This window comes from Papaver somniferum, chromosome 5, assembly GCF_003573695.1.
Source record: "Papaver somniferum cultivar HN1 chromosome 5, ASM357369v1, whole genome shotgun sequence".
In the NCBI taxonomy this organism is placed as follows: Eukaryota; Viridiplantae; Streptophyta; class Magnoliopsida; order Ranunculales; family Papaveraceae; genus Papaver; species Papaver somniferum.
In genome coordinates this window covers 1,196,598-1,220,964 of record NC_039362.1, presented here as the reverse complement: position 1 = coordinate 1,220,964, position 24,367 = coordinate 1,196,598, and the positions used below count along the sequence as shown (strand labels likewise).

The 24,367-nt window shown below is 37.1% G+C and overlaps 1 long non-coding RNA gene across 1 annotated transcript; it reads left to right on the top strand.

Annotated features, from left to right (window-relative positions):
• The first annotated feature begins 15,232 nt into the window (after positions 1-15,232).
• On the top strand, positions 15,233-17,326 carry LOC113280853. Its single transcript, XR_003325810.1, has 2 exons — positions 15,233-15,676; positions 16,085-17,326. It is a non-coding gene; the product is annotated as an uncharacterized LOC113280853 (long non-coding RNA).
• The last annotated feature ends 7,041 nt before the right edge of the window (positions 17,327-24,367 follow it).

Genomic DNA, 24,367 nt, shown 5'->3' with positions numbered 1-24,367 from the left:
AAAGGAAAAAAATAAAGAAAAAAGAGAGAAAAAAAAAGAGGGAGAATTATTTTTTTTAAGAGACTTTTTTTTTTGTAATTATTATTATTATTTTTTGTATTTATTTTCATTGGACTGGCCTTTGGAAAATTTATTTTAATTTTAAACCCTACGGAAGGGTTATATAAAAAAAAATATATAAACTGTTTGCAGGGAAGGACGACGATTACAATATCGTCTCGTCCCCTCGGGTTCGCACACTGACACCGGAGTCAGTGGCCCGATTCGACTACAGCGGTTCATCGCCCATCTGGTACGAGAGGTGAGTCTTTCGAAGCACCCGCGAATCTCCTGCAAGCGGGTTTACGGTATGCCTTAAGGTGATTATATGTTGAGGACTGACCCGGCTGCTTTAAATTCCTAGTAAAGGGCAAGAACTGGCCATATAAGATAAGGGTTCGGATTTCATCACCGTTCTCTTCTTTCCCGCCTTAGGAAAACGAAACCAAACGCGAACCTAAGCCTAAAATTTTGACTAGAAAGAGACCTATAGGGTAACGATCTTAACAGGAAAGTCATTCTAAAAATATTGGTTACTCTTTTAAGCATACTTCAAAGTTCTTGATGGTTTCTGTAAGTTGAATGTGTGACTGCGCCGCCTTGTACTGGTGAGGCTTTGGGTATCAAAGCTCCACTCAGTAGGTTTGATTTGGTCGAGTCATCCTTGTTTGTGATTGTATAGAATTCCCTTGTAATTAAGAATGTCGAACTGGTATGACAGAAGCCAATACAATGAGTATCGATCTGAATTTGAATATGGACATCATCATTTTTATGACCATGGTGGGAATAGTAGTTGGGAACGCCAACCTTTTCAAGGTTATGGTTCATATCATGGTGAGCCCAATTACTATCCACACGCGAATTGGTCTTACGAGAAAGAAAATCAGGAACACTGTAGTACTGGTTACTCTTTTTTGGAAACTAGTCTTGATTATGATATTTCTGAACCTGTTCCATCTCTAGAAGAGACCCAACAACGGATTGAAAGGACGTATAAGCGTTTAGTTGCAATGAATAGTTCAAAAGAAGAGTGTACACGATATTCTGAGATGATAAACGAGAGTGGTGAACGTATAAGTGTTATGCTCAGTGAAATTCAGGCACGTCTAGAGGCAGAAAATGAACAGTTGGCTAATGCTGCTCGAAATAATCTAAATTTCCAAAATAGGGTTTCTAATTCTACCCTTGATATCAATAGTGAATATTTTCCTAATTTAGAGGACGAGGCTAGAATAAAAGACACTACTTATTTAGATAAGGTTCAATCATCTTTGTACTATTATGATGATGAGGATAGTAGTAATGAAGAATCTGAAATATGTAGGCATAGTGATCAGGAATCTATTAATCCAATTGAGCTTTATAATGATTATATAATTTCTAGTTCAAATCCAAATATTTTTTATGATGATTCACCTATTCAAATGGACGAGGATTTGATTAGGGATACCACCGTTTTAGACGATATAGTTTTTCCTTTTGATTACGAAGCCGATAGTGGTTTAGAGGAACAAGTTTATTCCGAAAATGTTGTTTTAGAGTCTAGCGACTTAGAAACAATAGTATTAGATGAAGAAGATATACCCGTAGAGATGAGTAAAGATGCACTACCTGATAATAAATTAGAAGAATCAATTGACCATTTTCAAGAATCTAATGATCCAGAAATTAGGGAGATTGTAACTAGTCTATCTAGAGACACTGAAAACTCTAAGTTTGGGGATGATTATCACCTTCCTAGTTCCTTACCTTTAACTCTCAGAAAGTCCCTTCACTTAGGACTTGATATCTCTTCCTCGAAAATTTTACAAGATTACCTTCATACTCGTTTTCCCGAACCTAATGATGTCCAGGAAGAAATTCAGTCGTTAGAAACCCATCCTATGGTTGATGTGGTTTGCCAGGCTATGATCCCCAGATTGACTTTGTTTTCCCACCAAATAGTTTTCTTCCAACTGTGGGAACGTTTATATTCCAAATGTGTCGAATATTAAGTTGTGAGACTAAACCTAAATGCTTTAGGAAATTAGAATCGACACATTTGATTAAGAATGACCACTACTCTCATTGTGGTCAATTTTGTAAGTCAAATCTTATTGACTTAGAGGATCCTCAGTTATTTAGGTTATTACTGTGCGCTTCAAAGATCATATTTGAGTTTTTCCAGACTCTAGGTCCTAATGATTCGGATCCCACCTATGAAGAAACGCAGCCAATTAAAATTTTCTATTTAGACCCTTTCATAGAACCTGAACCTGAACCACAATTAGATATAAATTTCTTAATCAAGAAACTAAGTAAGGGCATGCTAGTCTTGTTCACTTTATTGGTTCATTGCAGTTTCCTTTGGTCAGCTCTATTTAGTTTTGAAGACCCACAGTTATTTCGACTGTTACTTTATGGTTCGAGTTGACTAATCCTTTCCTAAGTCTGGCTGAAGACTTTAAACTTAGCACTTCTTGGGAGGTAACCCAATATTCATGCGACACGGTAATATCTTTCCTTATCTCTTTTGCTTCATTGGTAACAGTTTGTCCTTGTTCATGCTTTTAATTTCATCTTTAGAACATTGAGGACAATGTTAGATTTAAGTTTGGTGGTATGGGTGAAAGTTCTTAGTTGCAATAAATAAGCTCCAGAGCCTAGAAATTTATGCCTATTAAGGTTGGCACTAACTAATCTAAGTGGATGGAAGCATTTTGGTTGTAGGATTTGAGGAACCAATCTGATTCGATGGAAACATCTAAAGAGTCTATTCATAAAAGCACAAAGCTCAGGTGTTAGAAAAAGAAAACATGGTAGTTTCGCCATATCCTCGTGATGGAAACATCGAAAGAATCCTGATCACTTCTTTTTTCTTTTTACCATTACTAGGGTGAAATAGAGTGACTGAGATGAAGAAAAAAAAATTGAGACCAGACCACCAGACCAACCGGAATAAATACAATAAAGTCGACCACTGGTACCCTTGTATATGCCAGCTGAGTTGACCTTGAGTTAGGATTATGGACCACTGGTTCCCTTGTATTTGCCAGTGTGTTGATATTAGTCCAGACCAGTATCTCAGTCCATTAGGATAGGTTCACCTTAGTCAACATCATCCACATTTTTCTCTACATCCATCTTCTTAATCTATCCATGTGATTGGTTGACTCCGGTTTATGATGTCCAGAAACTATCTGAGTAGAGCTCTGTCACTTTATATGAATTTTTGTATGCTTGAGTGCAAACTCGTGTACAGCAATTGGAATTTCGCATCAGGGTACTTCCTCATGTAGTCAATAAGTATGCCAACCAAGGAGATTCTTTAGTGCCTTACAAGGTTCTGCATAGATAGCTAGGGTCTGGAGTAATGGTTTTGTGGGCACACCTTTGATAAACCCTCCCGAGATTAACTCGGTTTTATTTATATTTTATTAGTTTTTCTCGAGGACTAGCAAATAATAAGTTTGGGGGTGTTGATAGACACATTTATATGTCTAATGTGTCTCAATTGTACGTATTGTTAGTGCTCGATTTTGTATTTATTTTGTTATTTTATGTCTTTGTAGGTATTTATAGAGAAATAAGCTCTTGCGGAGAAATTGGCTCGAAAAGTGGTGTTTTTCACCCCAGGATAAAGTGTTAAAGGCACCCCATAAAAAAGTTGGAAAAACCCCAGAAAAATTACTAAAGGCACCCATGGGAATGTGTTATTCGGACTCCAGAAACGGATAAGGGGAGACCACTGGATAAGGGGTGTCCTTCTTCTAAAATTCAAATTTCATTTTTGGCGGGAAAATTTCCTTCTTCACTGGCAGATTTTTGATCGAAGTTTTGAACGTGTTCTAGGGAGATTCAATGGCTGATTTTTGGTAGGAAGTTGTGATATGTCCTAGCAAACACGTTGTGGGCTTTTGGTTCGATCAGAATTAGCTAAAATCGTCTAGGCAATCCACGAGTTGCAAACAGGGAAAACACGTACAGGAAGAAGATATCCACGGGTTCTGGAAGAATTTGTACGTGTTCTGATGATGTGTAATGACTTGAACGACTTGTTGGAGCGTGACAAAGATAAACAGGGATAGTTTTCACGTAATTGACAGCTGCAGATACGTGATCGAGATAAAAAAAGGAAATAAAAATATATCACTTACTGCCGAGTAATGGGAGAATATTTGGAATGATTGAGCAAGATTTTATGAGGCTGTTGGGTATAAAAAGGATTCTCGAGAGTCATAGAAGGGTGGTCGAGAGTTTGGGGGGGGGGGGGGGGGGGGGGGGGGGGCTGAGAAGAGACAGAGAAGAAGAAATTCGAGTTTTCCCAAACTCGGTTTCTGCTGATGATGATGAACAGGAGGAACACGAAGAACAGACTCGCCAGGACAGTCGTTTTCCAACAGTGATAACGACACACAGGCGTGGGTCGTAGAGATACTGCGTCTGTGACCATTACTATTTATCGTTCATTTTGGACGCCTTTTGTGCGTCGCAGATTACAGTTTCACACCATTTTCTCTGCTTCTCTCCATTGTAAACACCATTTGATCTGTAAATAAATATTTTGAGCGTGTTTTCATCATGATGAGCTAAACCCAACGCTGGGACGACGGAGGAAACCAAAATTCATCATGCGGTAAATTTATTTAATTCTTTATTTGACTATTTGCATTGAATTAAAATTAAAAAAAAAAATCTTAATTAATTGTCATTTCGTTTGATGGTTTATGCTTAGGATTAATTCTTTTGATATGCCATGCTTAAGATTTACAATTAATATTTTAAGAATCTACCTTAGGCAAATAAATAGAGTCAAAATACTTGTTGAATGAGCTATAATGGTTTAGAATAAATAGGTGAATCGCATGAATATGAATATTTGGTGGAATCCTAGTCCCAGTACCTCTCACCATTGTTAACATTATTTGTATATTTTTTTTATTAAATTTAAAAATCGAACCTTCACAAGTCTTAGACGAACTCTACTACTACAACAACATTGAAAACACATCAAATTTTGGCGTCGCTGCCGGGGCTTTGTGCTTAGGTAGAATTTTTAGGTTTTTATTATTCCATTTGTTCTTTTTACGTCTCTTTGGTTGTGTCTCTGTATTACAGGTTTGAAGTTGGATACTAAAGACCTTGGAATCAAAGCTTAAAGATAAAAGAGAAGGAAAAAAGACAAAGCAAAAAAAAAAAGAAAAAAGAGAGAGAAAAAAAAGAGAGAGAATTATTTTTTTTAAGAGACTTTCCATTTTTTATTTCTTTTTGAAATTATTATTATTATTTTTTGTATTTATTTTCATTGGACTGGACTTTGGACAATTTATTTTAATTTTAAACCCTACGGAAGGGTTATATAAAAAAAAGATATATATATATATATATAAATTGTTTGCAGGGAAGGACGACGATTACAATATCGTCTCGGCCCCTCGGGTTCGCACACCGACACCGGAGTCAGTGGCCCGAGTCGACTACAGCGGTTCATCGCCCGTCTGGTACGGGAGGTAAGTCTTTCGAAGCACCCGCGAATCTCCTGCAAGCTGGGTTACGGTATGCCTTAAGGTGATTATATGTTTAGGACTGACCCGGCTGCTTTAAATTCCTAGTAAAGGGCAAGAACTGGCCATATAAGATAAGGGTTCGGATTTCATCACCGTTCCCTTCTTGCCCGCCTTAGGAAAACGAAACCAAACGCGAACCTAAGCCTAAAATTTTGACTAGAAAGAGACCTATAGGGTAACGAGCTTAACAGGAAAGTCATTCTAAAAATATTGGTTACCCTTTTAGGCATACTTCAAAGTTATTGATGGTTTATGTAAGTTGAATGCGTGACTTCGCCGCCTTGTACCGGTGAGGCTTTGGGTATCAAAGCTCCACTCAGTAGGTTTGATTTGGTCGAGTCATCCTTGTTTGTGATTGTATAGAATTCCCTTGTAATTAAGAATGTCGAACTGGTATGACAGAAGCCAATACAATGAGTATCGATTTGAATTTGAATATGGACATCATCATTTTTATGACCATGGTGGGAATAGTAGTTGGGAACGCCAACCTTTTCAAGGTTATGGTTCATATCATGGTGAGCCCAATTACTATCCACACGCGAATTGGTCTTACGAGAAAGAAAATCAGGAACACTGTAGTACTGGTTACTCTTTTTTGGAAACTAGTCTTGATTATGATATTTCTGAACATGTTCCATCTCTAGAAGAGACCCAACAACGGATTGAAAGGACGTATAAGCGTTTAGTTGCAATGAATAGTTCAAAAGAAGAGTGTACACGATATTCTGAGATGATAAACGAGAGTGGTGAACGTATAAGTGTTATGCTCAGTGAAATTCAGGCACGTCTAGAGGCAGAAAATGAACAGTTGGCTAATGCTGCTCGAAATAATCTAAATTTCCAAAATTGGGTTTCTAATTCTACCCTTGATATCAATAGTGAATATTTGCCTAATTTAGAGGACGAGTCTAGAATAAAAGACACTACTTATTTAGATAAGGTTCAATTATCTTTGTACTATTATGATGATGAGGATAGTAGTAATGAAGAATCTGAAATATGTAGGCATAGTGATCAGGAATCTATTAATCCAATTGATCTTTATAATGATTATATTATTTCTAGTTCAAATCCAAATATTTTTTATGATGATTCACCTATTCAAAAGGACGAGGATTTGATTAGGGATACCACCGTTTTAGACGATGTAGTTTTTCCTTTTGATTACGAAGCCGATAGTGGTTTAGAGGAACAGGTTTATTCCGAAAATGCTGTTTTAGAGTCTAGCGACTTAGAAACAATAGTATTAGATGAAGAATATATACCCGTAGAGATGAGTAAAGATGCACTACCTGATAATAAATTATAAGAATCAATTGACCATTTTCAAGAATCTAATGATCCAGAAATTAGGGAGATTGTAACTAGTCTATCTAGAGACACTGAAAACTCTAAGTTTGGGGATGATTATCACCTTCCTAGTTCCTTACCTTTAACTCTCAGAAAGTCCCTTCACTTAGGACTTGATATCTATGCCTCGACAATTTTACAAGATTACCTTCATACTCGTTTTCCCGAACCTAATGATGTCCAGGAAGAAGTTCAGTCGTTAGAAACCCATCCTATGATTGATGTGGTTTGCCCAGGCTATGATCCCCAGATTGACTTTGTTTTCCCACCAAATAGTTTTCTTCCAACTGTGGGAACGTTTATATTCCAAATGTGACGAATATTAAGTTGTGAGACTAAACCTAAATGCTTTAGGAAATTAGAATCGACACATTTGCTTAAGAATGACCACTACTCTCATTGTGGTCAATTATGTAAGTCAAATCTTATTGATTTAGAGGATCCTCAGTTATTTAGGTTATTATTGTGCGCTTCTAAGATCATATTTGAGTTTTTCCAGACTCTAGGACCTAATGATTCGGATCCCACCTATGAAGAAACGCAGCCAATGAAAATTTTCTATTTAGACCCTTTCATAGAACCTGAACCTGAACCACAATTAGATATAAATTTCTTAATCAAGAAACTAAGTAAGGGCATCCTAGTCTTGTTCACTTTCTTGGTTCATTGCAGCTTCCTTTGGTCAGCTCTATTTAGTTTTGAAGACCCATAGTTATTTCGACTGTTACTTTATGGTTCGAGTTGACTAATCCTTTCCTAAGTCTGGCTGAAGACTTTAAACTTAACACTTCTTGGGAGGTAACCCAATATTCATGCGACACGGTAATATTTTTCCTTATCTCTTTTGCTTCATTGGTAACAGTTTCTCCTTGTTCATGCTTTTAATTTCATCTTTAGAACATTGAGGACAATGTTAGATTTAAGTTTGGGGGTATGGGAGAAAGTTCTTATTGCAATAAATAAGCTCCAGAGCCTAGAAATTTATGCCTATTAAGGTTGGCACTAACTAATCTAAGTGGATGGAAGCATTTTGGTTGTAGGATTTGAGGAACCAATATGATTAGATGGAAACATCTAAAGAGTCTATTCATAAAATCACAGAGCTCAGGTGTTAGAAAAAGAAAACATGGTAGTTTCGCCATATCCTCGTGATGGAAACATCGAAAGAATCCTGATCACTTCTTTTTTCTTTTTACCATTACTAGGGTGAAATAGAGTGACTGAGATGAAGAAAAAAAATTGAGACCAGACCACCAGACCAACCGGAATAAATACAATAAAGTCGACCACTGGTACCCTTATATATGCCAGCTAAGTTGACCTAGAGTTAGGATTATCGACCACTGGTTCCCTTGTATTTGCCAGTGTGTTGATATTAGTCCAGACCAGTATCTCAGTCCATTAGGATAGGTTCACCTTAGTCAACATCATCCACATTTTTCTCTACATCCATCTTCTTAATCAATCCATGTGATTGGTTGACTCCGGTTTATGATGTCCAGAAACTATCTGAGTAGATCTCTGTCACTTTATATGAATTTTAGTATGCTTGAGTGCAAACTCGTGTACAGCAATTGGAATTTCGCATCAGGGTACTTCCTCCTGTAGTCAATAAGTATGCCAAGCAAGGAGATTCTTTAGCGCCTTCCAAGGTTCTGCATAGATAGCTAGGGTCTGGAGTAATGGTTTTGTGGGCACGCCTTTGATAAACCCTCCCGAGATTAACTCGGTTTTATTTATATTTTATTAGTTTTGCTCGAGGACTAGCAAATAATAAGTTTGGGGGTGTTGATAGACACATTTATGTGTCTAATATGTCTCAATTGTACGTATTGTTAGTGCTCGATTTTGTATTTATTTTGTTATTTTATGTCTTTGTAGGTATTTAAAGAGAAATAAGCTCTTGCGGCGAAATTGGCTCGAAAAGTGATGTTTTTCACCCCAGGATAAAGTGTTAAAGGCACCCCAGAAAAAAGTTGGAAAAACCCCAGAAAAATTACTAAAGGCACCCCATGGGAATGTGTTATTCGGACTCCAGCAACGGATAAGGGGAGACCACCGGATAAGGGGTGTCCTTCTTCTAAAATTCAAATTTCATTTTTGGCGGGAAAATTTCCTTCTTCACTGGCAGATTTTTGATCGAAGTTTTGAACGTGTTCTAGGGAGATTCAATGACTGATTTTTGGTATGTGATATGGCCTAGCAAACACGTTGTGGGCTTTTGGTTCGATCAGAATTAGCTAGAATCGGCTAGGCAATCCACGAGTTGCAAACAGGGAAAATACGTACAGGGAGAAGATATCCACGGGTTCTGGAAGAATTTGTACGTGTTTTGATGATGTGTAATGACTTGAACGACTTCTTGGAGCATGACAAAGATAAACATGGATAGTTTTCATGTAATTGACAGCTGCAGATACGTGATCGAGATAAAAAAAGGAAAGAAAAATATATCGTTTACTGCCGAGTAATGGGAGAATATTTGGAGTGATTGAGCAAGATTTTATGACGATGTTGAATATAAAAAGGATTCTCGAGAGTCATAAAGGGTGGTCGAGAGTTTGGGGGGATGAGGAGAGCCAGAGAAGAAGAAATTCGAGTTTTCCCAAACTCGGTTTCTGCTGCTGCTGATGATGATGAACAGGAGGAACACGAAGAACAGACTCGCCAGGACAGTCATTTTCCAACAGTGAGAACGACACACAGGCGTGGGTCATAGAGATACTGCGTCTGTGACCATTACTATTTATCGTTCATTTTGGTCGCCTTTTGTGCGTCGCAGATTACAGTTTCACACCATTTTCTCTGTTTCTCTCCATTGTAAACACCATTTGAGCTATAAATAAATCTTTTGAGCGTGTTTTCATCATGATGAGCTAAACCCAACGCTGGGACGACGGAGGAAACCAAAATTCATCATGCGGTAAATTTATTTAATTCTTTATTTGACTATTTGCATTGAATTAAAATTAAAAAAAAAAAATCTTAATTAATTGTCATTTCGTTTGATGGTTTATGCTTAGGATTAATTCTTTTGATATGCCATGCTGAAGATTTACAATTAATATTTTAAGAATCTACCTTAGGCAAAGAAATAGAGTCAAAATACTTGTTTAATAAGCTATAATGGTTTAGAATAAATAGGTGAATCGCATGAATATGAATATTTGGTGGAATCCTAGTCCCAGTACCTCTCACCATTGTTAACATTATTTGTATATTTTTTTTATTAAATTTAAAAATCGAACCTTCACAAGTCTTAGACGAACTCTACTACTACAACAACTTTGAAAACACATCAGGCGACCATCTTCTACATTGGAATTGTAAGTTTTGGCGGGAAATATCTTGGCAGTGAAGAACAGATTAGGGTTCTTGATTTGGAGGAGTTTGAGGTCGATTAAACCTCTGATTTTCATAGGATAGACTCCTTATGGGTCTAGGAATCTGATATGGGTGTTGAAATCGATTAGACTGGGCTCAATCGACGGATTTTTATCACAACCAAAATATATGGAAAGTCACGTGTGTGACCTGTTTTAGGGAATTTTAGAGAGATTAAAGTGTTGTAAACCTTCACAAAGATTTGTATCTATCTAAGGAAGAGTTTAGAATAAAAAGGGAACCTCAAAAACGCGTAGAAATTCTAAAACAAGAAATTGCCGCAACTTTGTCGTGAAGAGAAGGAAAGAGATTTTGGAAGATTTGGGAAAGATTTAATCGGTATTTTTGATATAAATAGATTGCTTGGGTTATATAGAAGGGGTGTCGAAAGTTTGGGGACCTGAGGAGAGCCATAGAAGAAGAAATCAGAGTTTTATCAAACTCTGTTTCTGCTGCTGCTGAAGAAGAAGAACACGAAGAATATTGACGCACAAGCAACTGTCGCAGAAAACTGTCGTTGTTCACAGCAGAAGATAAGTAACGTTTATATAAAACAGTAAATATTGTTCCTCTTTGTACCAGAGATCTGTAACACTTTTACGCTGTTGCAAATCAGCTGCTTTACACCTTTCACCCTTTTAATCAACTTTTGAGCAACAAACATGTATTTTCAGCAAGTGATTAATATGAGGAGATAAACCCCATTGCTGAGGCGATAAAGGAAGCTATTTTTTCCAACAAAAAGTGGTATATTCTTATTTGTTTATTTATCGCAATTATTTTTATGATTGTTTTGCCTTGAGTGAAAATTGTTTGAATGATTCTTGTTAAACAATTGTTATTTCTTTTGATAGAGCATGCTTGGACCTAGGTTTTTGATGTTCTATGCTTCGGATTTACACTTGTTATTTTGAGAATCTACTTTTTGCAATAGTTTAGAATCAAATTGAACGAAAAAAATTGCATGAATATAAATATTGGATTAAATCACTTTGAATTTGGAAAATAGTGGAATCTTGGCCTTAGTGTTCTTTTAATATTGATATCAACTTTGATTGAGTTTGCTATAATTTTTAGTGAGTTTTCTATATTAATATTAGAATTTAAGTCTAATTAATATCCTTCACAATTCTGAGAATCGAACCACTTTTACCACTATCTATAAATCACATCAGCTGGATTAGAGGACTTAGGATACACTGGAAGATCCTTTACATGGTCAAGCAATGTTCATGGTACTGGAATTCAGCGATCAAAACTGGATAGAGCTATGGTAAATGGATATTGGATACTTCACTTCGCTGATGCTAAGCTTATTCACCTTCCTCAACTCGGATCAGATCACTGCCCCATTATGCTAGATACTTCTTCGACTAATGGAGATAGGAGAAGGAATTGGAAATACTTTCAATGCTATGAAAGTGATGAATCTCTTAAGGAGGAGGTTGTTGTTGCTTGGAGAACACCAGTTAATGGCTCCCATGCATATCAGTTAACAACACATCTCATTACCACTAGGCTTTATGTATCAAAATGGAACAAAGAAAAATTTGGAAATATCCAAAGTAACATACATCTTCTACATCAACAAATGACATCTATGCAGCAATAGGAAGTAACTCCAAACACATCCAGCAAATTCAACACATTGAGAACCAGATTGAGCATTGGCATCAAGTGCAAAATGATTTCTGGGGACAGAAAGAAAGAGATGAATGTTATCTCCAAATGGATAGAAACACAAGGTATCATCATATTAATGCAAATAGAAGGAGATCGAGAAACAATATTACTGCACTAAAGGATCAGGGAGGACAATGGTGTACTACAAGAGAAGATATGGAAAAGTTGTTGGTTAAACATTACAGTGATTTACATACTACTTCTTCACCGGTTATAAATGAAGCTATCCTTCAGTGCATTTCTAAAGTTGTTACTGATTCAGACAATATGGAATTAACTCGCATACCAGAAGATGCTGAAATGTATAAAGCACTAAAAGACATGAAACCATGGAAGGCACTTGGACCGGACGGATTTCCACCGGGTTTTTTCAAATCACACTGGGATATATTTGGTAGAGACGTAATGGAGATGGTGAAGTAGTTTGTTCGCACTGGTTTTCTTCTCAAAAGTCTAAACACAACAAATGTTTTTCTCATCCCAAAAATGAATAAAAAAAAGTTTCCTTCAGATTAGCGTCCAATTGCTCTTTGCAATACGTCTTACAAGATTATCTCCAAGATCCTTACATCTAGAATGAAAAGAATTATGGGAAAGATTATATCCCCACTTCAGGCTGCATATGTTCCGTGCAGGCAAATATCAGACAACATACATCTTGCTCAAGAGATTTTTACACACTATGAACAATAAAAAAGATCCAATCAGATAGCTTGCTTTGAAACTGGACATGTGCAAAGCCTTTGATAGGCTTGAATGGTCCTTTCTAATAGATGTAATGCAGAAAATGGGGTTTAGCCAAGAATGGTCTAATCTGGTACTGCAATGTATTAGCACTACAAAAATCTCAATCCTCCTTAATGGTGCACCTTGTCTAGCTTACCAACCAACAAGGGGTGTTGGGAAGGGTGATCCTCTATCACCCTACCTGTTTATCATTGTTATGGAAGCCATGTCTTGTCAATTACTTCATGCTGAGCATTAACAACACTATACAAGGAATAAAACTAGCTCCAAATTCTCCTTCAATATCCCATTTATTCTTCACAGACTGCCTATTGTTCATAAATGCTGATATTCATGATGTCAAAAATCTTCTTAGTATCATTGAAGACTTTGGAGCGGCATCAGGTCAGCTGGTAAATTTTTTTAAATCAAGTGTTTACTATAGTGATGGAGTCCCACAAAGGTTTTGTAGACTTCTTACTAGAAGGTTGAAGGTACCAAAGATGAATTCAAATAAACGTTATTTGGGTTTACCACTTCTGATTGGGAGAAAGAAAATTAAATGCTTCACTGCACTAGTTGACAGAGTCAAAGGAAGGCTTTCATCATGGAATGGAGATTCAATGTCACAGTGCATCAAATCATTATTGATATATACGGTAACCAACACCATACCGTATTAATCCATGAACTGTCTTCAAATCCCTGCTGAAACAATCAAACAGGTTGACTCTCTACAGAGAAAATTCTGGTGGGGATTTAATGACAAGAAAGGCATATATATCACCTCTTGGAAAAAGCTAGGACTGCATAAAGATCTAGGAGGACAAGGATTTAAAAATCTGAAGCTTCTTAATCAAGCAACGCTAATAAGATCAGCTTGGAGGATATGTACAAATTCTGAGGCGCAATGGGTTAGATTTATGCAAGCAAAATATTTTCCATCTACCAGTATGCTTCACTTTAACATAAAACAGAACTGTTCGTGGGTCTGGAAAGGAATGCAGAAGCAAATACCCTTTATCAAAGAGCATAGCAGATGGAGGGTTGGTAAAGGAGACAAGATAAATATTTGGTTAGATGTTTGGATATCAGGTTTGAATGTTCCTCCATCACCAAAACAAGGAATCAATGACAGTGAAAAGTACATTTTTGTTCAAGAATTACTAACTAATGGTGGCATGGAATGGAATGTTTCACTTGTGACATATCTGTTTGAACCTGCAACTGCAAGTTTAATTCTAAATATGAGAGTCTGAACTACAGCAGATGATAAACTCATATGGAACTTAACAAGGAACAAGATATTCACTCTTAAGTCAGCTTATAATAAGTTTCATGAGACAAGCTTGGTATCTCTGAAGATTGAAAGTACAAACTTGTGCTGGAAGGATTTCTGGAAAATAAAGACATGGCCAAGAGTGAAACACTTTTGGTGGAAGTGTTTAACTGACATTCTACCAACTAAGGAAAGACTGTCGAGAAACTGCAGTTACTTAAACCGTGACTGCCCATTCTGTGGTCAATCTGAAGAAACTATGATGCATGTTTTGTTTGTGTGCTCTTTTTCTAGGTCAGTATGGATGCAAGTGTCGGGTGGGTCTATGATCTCATCAAGATCTCACACTAATATAGCTGCAGTTTTTGAAACATGGATGAATCAAAATCAGCAACAAACCACTACCCCAGAGTGGTTGATCATGTCTATGACAGTTTCTTGGTCTATCTGGAATGAACCTGTGAAGTTAATTTTCAGAACCAGAAGGATGATCCAAAGGAAGTGGCGATAAGAGAAATTAGTTTTGCAACTTACCTCAGTAAACTGAACTCACAAGAACAATTACACGGTGTTTCTACCCTTAATAACACTCACCCAAACCTATGTGGAAACCACCTACATCACCGTATCTTGTCATAAACTGTGATGCCTCATATGATAGTAGTTCTGAACTAACTGGTGTTGCACTTGTATTGCGTGATTTTGCAGGAAAATGGAGGGGATGCTCAGCAAATGCTGTGCAGGAGTAAGGAGCTCAAAACATGCAGAAGCTTGGCGTTTTCCGATGCTGTCAACTGGAGTAAGGAGATGGGTCATACTCATGTGGTTTTGGAGATTGATTTAAAAGGAATTGAAAGCTACATCAGTTAAGCTAAACCAGTTATGGTGTGGGAAAACGAAAGTATTTTAATAGATGCATTAGATAATTTAAAATTTGTTCCTTATTGGTTATGTCATTTTGTTCCTAGAAATTGTAATAAACCTGTTGACAAACTAGCAAAGTTCAGCAGGAAGTATGGAGTTACTAAAGTCCGGTTGGATACACCACCTATTATCATTGCGAATCAGCTGATACAAGGCAATGTACTGGTTTCAGATTATTAATTCATTCTTATTTAGCATCAAAAAAAAAAAAAAACTTCATATAGGAAATGATGGAATCAACCATATATACAATATATACAAAATGGAACCAACAAAAAAAATTCTCTCTCCAAAAACCAGAGAAAAAACCCTTAGAGAAAATTAAAAAAAAAACTACCGCGGGGGCCTCTTTTTTCTCAGATTTAGTCCATTATGGACTAGATTTGGGTAGGAATCCATCGATAGCATATAGTTCATAACCTATTAGTAGATTCTTATTATTTTGCCATGTTGTTTTTACCCCCTTATAGAACCCTAAACCTATTTTCCATCATGAATCCTTTTTATATGCTTGGTTAATCTTCAATTCCACCGACCCATATGAGGCTGTAGACTTCATTAGATGCTATGTTTGTGATGTTTCCGTTAATATAATAGCTCTGATTCAACCTCAAAGTTTTGAATTTCTGATGTTGGTGCCTGCCTTACCTAGATCCTGATGGTGATGTTATTGGGTCTATTCATTTTTGAATCGTTCCTTTCTTCTTCAACATCCGTTCTTCAAGATCTGATAGAACAGGTAACTTTCATTTCCTCTTGTTCATATCGATTGAGTTTTTCAGTGACAAGGGGTCTTATTTCTTGAAGACTCAGATTACTATTGCAACAAAAATTTTGCCCTTAATTTCTCAGCTGAATACCCTTTTGCTTTCAAAATCCTTGTTGTTTGTAACCTTTCAATCATATTATCCCCCCTTTTGAAGACGATTAATTCATACCCAAAATTTCATAACCTATCAATTTGATTTTTCTCAACCCTTTTTTATCCGACCATGTTGTTTTTTTAGGGGGATCCTTATGTTATTCGTATGTCTATTTGTGGTTTAGACATATGCATGTTGTTTTAGTATCCATAAACCTCCGTTTAATTCTGAAGTTGATCCCTGTAAGGCTTGTATTTATTAGTTGCCTTGATTTATCATTTCAGAGGTGTCATAGTGGTTAATCTGTGAGTCTTTCGACGTGTGTTGTTGTATCTGGTATGGTTGGTCTTTGAACCATACTTCACGGAATGGAGCGGAGCTAGTCAATGTCCTTCAATTTGTGTAAATCCAATTTTGGTGGAATAGAGAGTAAGTTATACGAGGATGACAATGAATGAAGTGTGAGGACACTATGGTTTTGATTATAAGCTTTTTAGTAGTAAGTTCAATCACTACTACCTAAGGTCAGTTATTCTCATCATCAGGAGCAACAAGTCGAATCACCATCAATTTTTAGAACATGATCCTTGTATGAAACTTTGAAGTTTACATCATAATTTAGCGCTAAAAGCCTACGTATCTCATGACCATCTTATGGGTCGGTGGATAATCTTCAGATTTTAATTTATTGTTCCTATATGACCTTTTTATTGTATTAGTTATACTGTGTCTCTGTATTTTTCGTTAGCTGCAGTCGAGTATGAATACTAATCTTAGTGTAGCGTCTTTCCATATATCTAGTTTACTTTAAAGAGCGGATCTAATAGGTATTGTAGTTCTATTTCTTGCATAGTTGTTCTGTAAGTGCTATATCTATAAAGCACAAGTCTAATAGGTATTATAATAGTTTTTAGTCCTAGTCTAAATAGTATTCCAGGCATCTTTTTTACTTCCGCACTTTGCTTCAGTTTATGTTAGTAATCCTCAGGCTAAATACACAAGTCAAAACTATCGTTATGGATCAAGAGGAAAAAATATAAGATGGACGGGTAATACACGGGCAAGTCTCCTCAACATCTTGTTACAAGAACCTGACTGGCATCTTGGACCAATTGCATCAAAATCATCCACCAACAACCAAGTTCCTTTGGGCACAACGGTGCCTATCAAAAGTATAACTTTTCTTGTGGAAAGCATTCGTCGAAGGTCCACGGTTCCTCGACAACCTCACCAATTCCAACATTTTCCCCCGATGCAATACTAATCCGGAGAATTTTGATCCTTCTCTACACCACTATCTTATTACAGAAGATTATAGACTTGTTGATCCAATTGTAACCGTTAAATTTTCGGGTATATCTTGTTTCAAAAAAAAAATGATGAATCATAAGGACAATTTTGAGGTTAATCTAATGATTATATATTTAACCTCTATTGAAGTGATGATCATATTTATGTTGTTTTGATCATCTTATGAGTCACCAGTCTTGTATTTTCATGTACGGTGAAATGAACCATTATTGTTATTTCAAAGTTTCAAAGATTCTTTTTTCCGACTAAATGTGAACACGTTTGGACAGCAATAGTTTGGACTTGGTGATGAAATATTCGTAGAATCCGAAATGTAAATATTTGTGGATCCTGGTAAATTTACTGTCATTGGGGTGGCCGATATCCCGAAACTGCTAGGTATACACCACCACCATACACCAATATTTTACATCTCTACGTGTCATTTATATTCACGGTGAATTTCATCTCCACTCTACACCATTAGAGAAAATAGGGAGTCTGTTTTAAAAGAGAACCAATAAAAACTTGACACATAGTGATGTAAAATTTTGGTGTACATTTTTTTGGTGTATATCTAGCTTTTTCGCCGATATCCCGCCAGTTATCTGACTCTTGCGGAATAACAAGAGTCACCCCTCATGACTCGTAAGAGGCTTTTAAAGGCAAAGCATTTAATGATCAATAATAGGGGCGGTGACCTTAGGAATCAGGGTGGGGTTATTGCCGACTGAGTGTGAAATTGGATGAGTCAAATTAATTTTGTCTTATGTAAGTTATCAGTGACGTGGCAACGTAAGTATTAGGAATAGCTTTTCTGGCACCCTAAAGTGTGAGTCCCCACTCCCCATTTTGGTCAGCATCTTTGATAAGTTATTCAAGTCAACTCCTATAGTAACTTAAGTTATTCAGCATCTTTGTCAATTCGGCACCATTATGCTGCTGTTAGTATCTATTGAAAGAAACATGACGGTTCTTAATTTTGTTGGAAGACAAGTGACCAGCTTTTCTGATTGTTGGCATAAAATGGTTCACGAAAACCCGGCTTATGTATATGCTAAAGAAAGATAACATCAAATATAGCTACATGACATGACGTGCATCTATGTAAAGGATAAAATTTTCAGTTGACTGCCTCTTCTCTCGTACCTTGATTGATATGCTATTATAATGATATCACATGCTACTGTATGTGAGCATGAATTAGCTTATTACGGTAACGTAGTTGGCAAAGTTTGATCCACTGTTCTAATCACAAAATTGGTTAAAAACTCTAAAATCAACAATTCCTAGATGAAAAAAGACATGTAGGATTTGATACTGTTTAAATGGGCGAGAATGTAAAAATTGCCAGGATGTAAACAGTTTCATCCTACCCATTTTCAAATATTTTTTTTTTATTTTTAATTTACATCAGGATGCATCCAGTTTCATCCACGTTATTTTTTAAGTTTAAGCCAGGATGAATCCAATGCCATTCTTGCTATTTTTTTGGTGTCAATTTCACCTATATTAATTTTTACTCGTCCATTAAAACCATATTTTAAAAATATTTGGACAAATGACCCATCTTCCGTGGGCATACCTAATTCTTTCTACGCATACAAAGAAATAATCCTAACTTGGGTGACCTTATAAGGGGTACCCTATGGTAGTTCAATTACTTATATACCCTTAAATCTTTTAAATTACTAATCTATCCCTAACCCTAATACAAAAACCTAAAATCAATAATCACAAAAATCAGTTTCATTCACCTTCTCTTCCTCTCCACAACAGCAGGCAAACTTCTTCTCCATCATTTTTTTTTCATCGATTCATCGCCGAAATTTGATCGTCGATTCGTGAAAAGTTAATCGACGATTAAACTCATCTATATAATGGGTCGTCGTAAGAACGTAACTCGTTCTAATGATCAATTGAACAACCTATTGAAGAATAAGAAGATTTAGAGAGTGAAGAAGAAACTGAAAATCAACCACAAATCAACCTCGAAGAAGAGATTGAAGAAGAACCAACTCTTGAAATGAGAATAAGAAGGTTAGTTCTACAAACCCCATCTCGTATTTGATGTTTTTGATTGCTTTAATAGGTTTAATTCGTCAAAAAACTGTTTGTGCGGTGGTTACAGGGTTTGGTTCAGCGTAAAACTAATTTGAGATGTGCGCCGAGATGTTCTTAATACTGAACCCTGAAAGTGCATATGAACGGCTCGGCTTAAAATGCATATTAGTTTTGAGCCGAACTTAATGACACATAGCATTATTTTTAGGGTCGGCTAATTCGATGGTGTTAAATTTGAGCCGAATTTATGTTGTGTGAATTCTATAAATTTTGCATGTCTATATGATCGGCTTATATGGTAGTATTTGTTTTGCGCCGAATAAATGGTTTTTGAATTTTAGAAATTTTGCATGTGTTTAGGATCGGATTATATGGTAGTATTAGTTTTGCGCCGATTAATGTTGTTTGAATTTCATGAATTCTGCATGTGTAGGATCGGCTTATTTGTATGATACTAATTTGCGCCGAATATATGTTTCAATCATAACTCTAGATTCGGCTTATTCGATAGTATTAGGATTGGGCTGAATATCATTGTTAAAATTCATAAATTTTATAAGTGTAAAGGATCGGCTTATTTATATGATATCATGTTGCGCCAAATACATGTTTCAATTCATAATTATAGGTTCGGCTTATTCGATAGTTTTGGTTGTGAGCCGAATATGTAGAATCGGCTTATAAGTCTTTAGTACTTATGCGCCGAACCACTATTGTGTAAGGTAAGCAAAATGCTAAGACATAGTTCGGCGTATATGTGTTATTTTGGATAAGCCGAACATTCTTATTTTCTTACAAGTATTTGGCATTCCAAATCCCTTTGTTGTTCGAATTAGTCTTATAAATTTCATACTTGTGTCAGGACCAATGCAGCTACAAAGAGGAAGAAGATGGAGGTAACACCTTCTACTTCTAAAAATCCCGATCCTAGAGGAGGAGGTAAGAAGAAATTGGGAGTGAGAGGTAGAGGAGGCATTTTAGAAGAAGAAGCTGAACAAGTAAGAATTGAAATACAAGAAGAAGAAATAAATGAAGAAGTTGATGATAATCAAGAAGTTCATCAAGAAACACAACCCGAGGGAAAACCCAAGAAAGACAAGAAAGGTAAGAAGGTGGCAGAACCCGAGAAAGAGAAGGACGATGCTGATCGACGGATCACTGGTTTACACATTCCTGATGAAGATGACGTAATTACACCTCGATCAGATGGTTTGCCTCATGGTCTTCCGGAAGATGGAGGAAATGTGTTGATTGGTTATGCCGAATCTTGGGCGAAGAGAATTTATGAGACTCCTGATCACAACCGTGCAGTCCGAGTATTGAGACACCAGAGGGCAGCGGAATGGAAACTTTCTGAAGAGGTTCCTGAGGTGATTGCTTACGTACAAGCCAGTGCTTTATGGCATGCTATCAATTATGGACATAAGGAATATGATAGTGTGTCGACCTCTTCCTTTAATGGGCGCTTTTATCCAGAAACTTACACATTTCAATTACCTTTTGGAGAGATGGCAATCACTCCTGATGAGACTAGAAAGATTACAGGCCTTAAAGCAAGGGGTAGAAGTGTGGATGCTGATTTTTATAACATGAATTGGGATGAGCTCTACAATTTGTTCGAGGAAAGTCTTGGTTGGGATTCAAACAAAACTGAGTCGGATTTTTGTCGATCCGTTAAAGATGTCAATTCCGTATGCACTCCCAATGGCAGAAATAAGAAGAATTAGAAGATCAAGCTGACTAACTTGAAAAAGGAGTTTGAGAACACAAAGCACAGAGTAATGGATCCCGTCAAAGTGAAGCCATCCGGAACTGCCTACTTTCTTCATACTCTTGGTAGAGACATCTTTCCCGACACAACCGGAAACAAGGTAAATGCTAATTATCTCCAATTGGTAAAGAATCTTGAAACTTGTAACAAGTATGCTTGGGGAACGGCTACGCTCGCTTACCTGATGGAACAACTTTCCACGGCGTCTAGGTTGACAAGTACAAACATCGGAGGGAACTTCACTTTGCTCCAGGTAACTTTTGGGAGTTCAGAGTATGGTTCGGCTTATAGCCATAAAATCGTATAAGAAGAACTTGTTATTTATTTGGTTCGGCTTGTAATACATGATCCATATAAGACAAACAGTTCTCTGAGTTTGCAAACTTTATTCTTACTTTGTTGTTTCCAAGTAAAAATTGTTTCTATCACTTCAATTCCTTTGATTTTTGAATGTGGTTCTTTGGATGTAGGTGTGGATATATGACCATTTCCCAATTTTGAACTTGGCCAAAGTATTTGAGAAGGATGTCGATTATGTTAATACAGAGCCAACTGCAGCACGGTACGAGTACGAGGACTCGAAGAAAAGGAACAAAAAACACTTGGTGGCAAGTTTGAGAGAGACGTTAGACCTATTGGGTGTTGATGATGTCACTTTTCAACCATATGAGAAGGAAGATGAAGAAGATGAAGTTGTTGAAGATGAGGATATGCCGGTAGGTATCTATCATGGGCCATTGTGGTATCCCGGTGGTTATGTTATATACGATCCTCGGCGAGTACTCCGTCAATTAGGATGCGTGCAAAAGGTTCTTTTATTTGATGAGAAATTCAGGTTGTTACCAAAGAGTGGTACTGGAACTGAAATCACCACTTCATCTTGGGAACCAAAGTATGATCCTGATCCCACCCTTGAGTTTTGGAATAACTTAGAAGATCACACATTAGATGCGTCCAAGTTAGCACCTTTACTTGATGATCCATGTGAAGAGGATCCGGGCTATATGGATTGGTATAACCAAATTTCTCATCCCTTCATTATCAATAAGAAAAGTCAAAAGGTAGCTGATAAGGGGAAGGCGAAGGCAATCAAGATCACCAACAAGTCTACTTCCGAAGATGTAATCAACTCTTTCAAGATAATGGTAAGAATGACTTCACTTTATATTATTTTCATATATTAGTTATGGTAAAAATGTCTTCAACCTCACGGTTATAAGTTGTTGACAAATGAAAAAATAGGTTGCCGTGGGTAGGGAGATGTTAAAAAAATGAAGGCCAAACTTGGTTGCAAAACACCAATGACCGTGGAAGAACAAAAATACCTCTACAAAAAGTGGGATGTAATCATCAACAAAGGAGAAGGACCCGAGGAACCCACACAAAAGCCTACCACTAAGAGGTCTCGACAAGTTGGTGAAGGTACAAACCAAGATGGTGCTACCGGCCAACCCGGTAATGATGCATCGGAAGATGAAGACCAAGGTGGAAGAAGAGGTGGTCGCGCAACTAAGAAGAGGGGTCGTGGTTAAATGCCCTTTTATGTTTCCAAGTTCCTTTTAATGTTTTCTTAAGTTTTAAGTACACTTTTATGGTGTTGCAAACACCTTTGGTTTTAAATGTAGAAGTTTGTTTTTAATGGTGCTGGGATTGTGTTATGGACACCTTGGATTTCATTTTTTAACTCTGGTTCGGCGTATCCTGTAATGTTAGTTACGCGCCGAATCCTTTGTCCTTCAGGTTCGGCTTAGATCTTCAAACTCGTATAAGCCGAATCTGTTAGAAGTTTTAAAATTTGAAATTCTAGCCATTACATAAACGGATTCGGCTTATGTTCAAACCTTCTTATGAGCCGAACATTGCCTATTTTTGCACAAAAATCAATGAACGACTCTTTTTTGAAATATATAGCCGTTGTAACCTGTATTATATATAGGCATATGATGAGTGCCAAATAATGTATATATCTATCCCTTTTTGTTGGCATTTAACTCATCTTTTGTGCAGTAATTCTACATTTTATCCCATATTCTGTATTTTCATTGTTTTCAAGAATAAATATTTTTCTTACTTAATTTTGCATTTTTAGGTAATAAATAAAGTCTGGATAACTTGCGGAGCGGAAAAGAGTTGAAGAGTAGTGAAAAGCCGGAAGAAATTACGCAAGGAAGCCGCAAAGAATGGAGCACAAGACCAAAAAGCTAGGAATGGGCTCAAGAAGGAAGAATTGTTCTTAAAGAAGATATGGGCTTGGCATACCCAAGGCCCAAAACCCTCACCCAAACCCATTTTCTATATCCAAGCCCGTCTCGGATTTCAGCCGTCAGATCGAAGCATTTCAGCATCCTACGGTCGCTCCTATACCTGTGCATCAAATCCCGATGATTCCGGTAAACACTACAACACCTAACCTAATCTCGCACCGTAGACTTCGTTGTATTTTACATCCTACGGTCGCTACAAGCTGCTTCCTCCTTATCCGTCCGATCCACCTACCATCTCCATATCCAGCGGCTTAAGCTCGTGGTACACACATCTTGATACACCCGCCTAACACACTAATACTCGAACCCTATGACCTAGCCAAACAGCTCCCTACCCTAACCCATATCGACCTCCACCTTCGTCCTCCTCTCTCCCTCTCTGCAACAGAAACACCCATTCCACCACCATCACCTCCACCTGCTACTTCCATCATCCATCACTCCTGTCACCACCATCACCTCCATCATCTCCATCATTACCCGACACGACCCATCCCCCTAATTTGAAGCGCTTTAACCTCTCTCACCAACTGACCTAGGTGAGAGTTGATAAAACACCTCAAATTAGGGAGCAATTGCATCAATAGGCGCATGGATAAGAACCGAGAGAGGCAGAGAAGACATGGGGCGACGTCAATTCAAAGTTTTGGTGAGTGAATTTTGATTTTTATTTCACAACAGAAAACCCTAATTTTACAAATTGAAGAATTTTTGGGAATTGTTGATTGTAACTAGAAATAGCAGAGTGGGTGAAGATAATTGAGTAAAATCAGAGCTATTAGGTGAGTCAATTTTGTATTTTCACCAAACCCTAATTGGACTGATGTGGTCCTGATTTTTGGGGATTTTGTTTAGTGGTATAAATAGGGGTGATGTAGAAGGGTAGAGGGGGGATGATCTCTGGACTAGCCAGAAAAACCTTTGTTCTGTTTTATGTCACAATTCCAAATTTCAGTTCATCTATGCAGTTAACAGTGAAAGTTGTGATGTTTTGATTTTTATCTTGAATGTTGATTATTGTGTTTAATTTATCATATGTGATGAATGTTGATGCTGTTAACATGTGTAGCTAGAGCTAATTAGCAACAAGCTGAGGCTTTGATGAAGCCTTGGTGCACTGTCAAATGGAAAAATTGCTAGGATAGGATGCCATATGCTTGTTTTTCTTGTGCATTGGG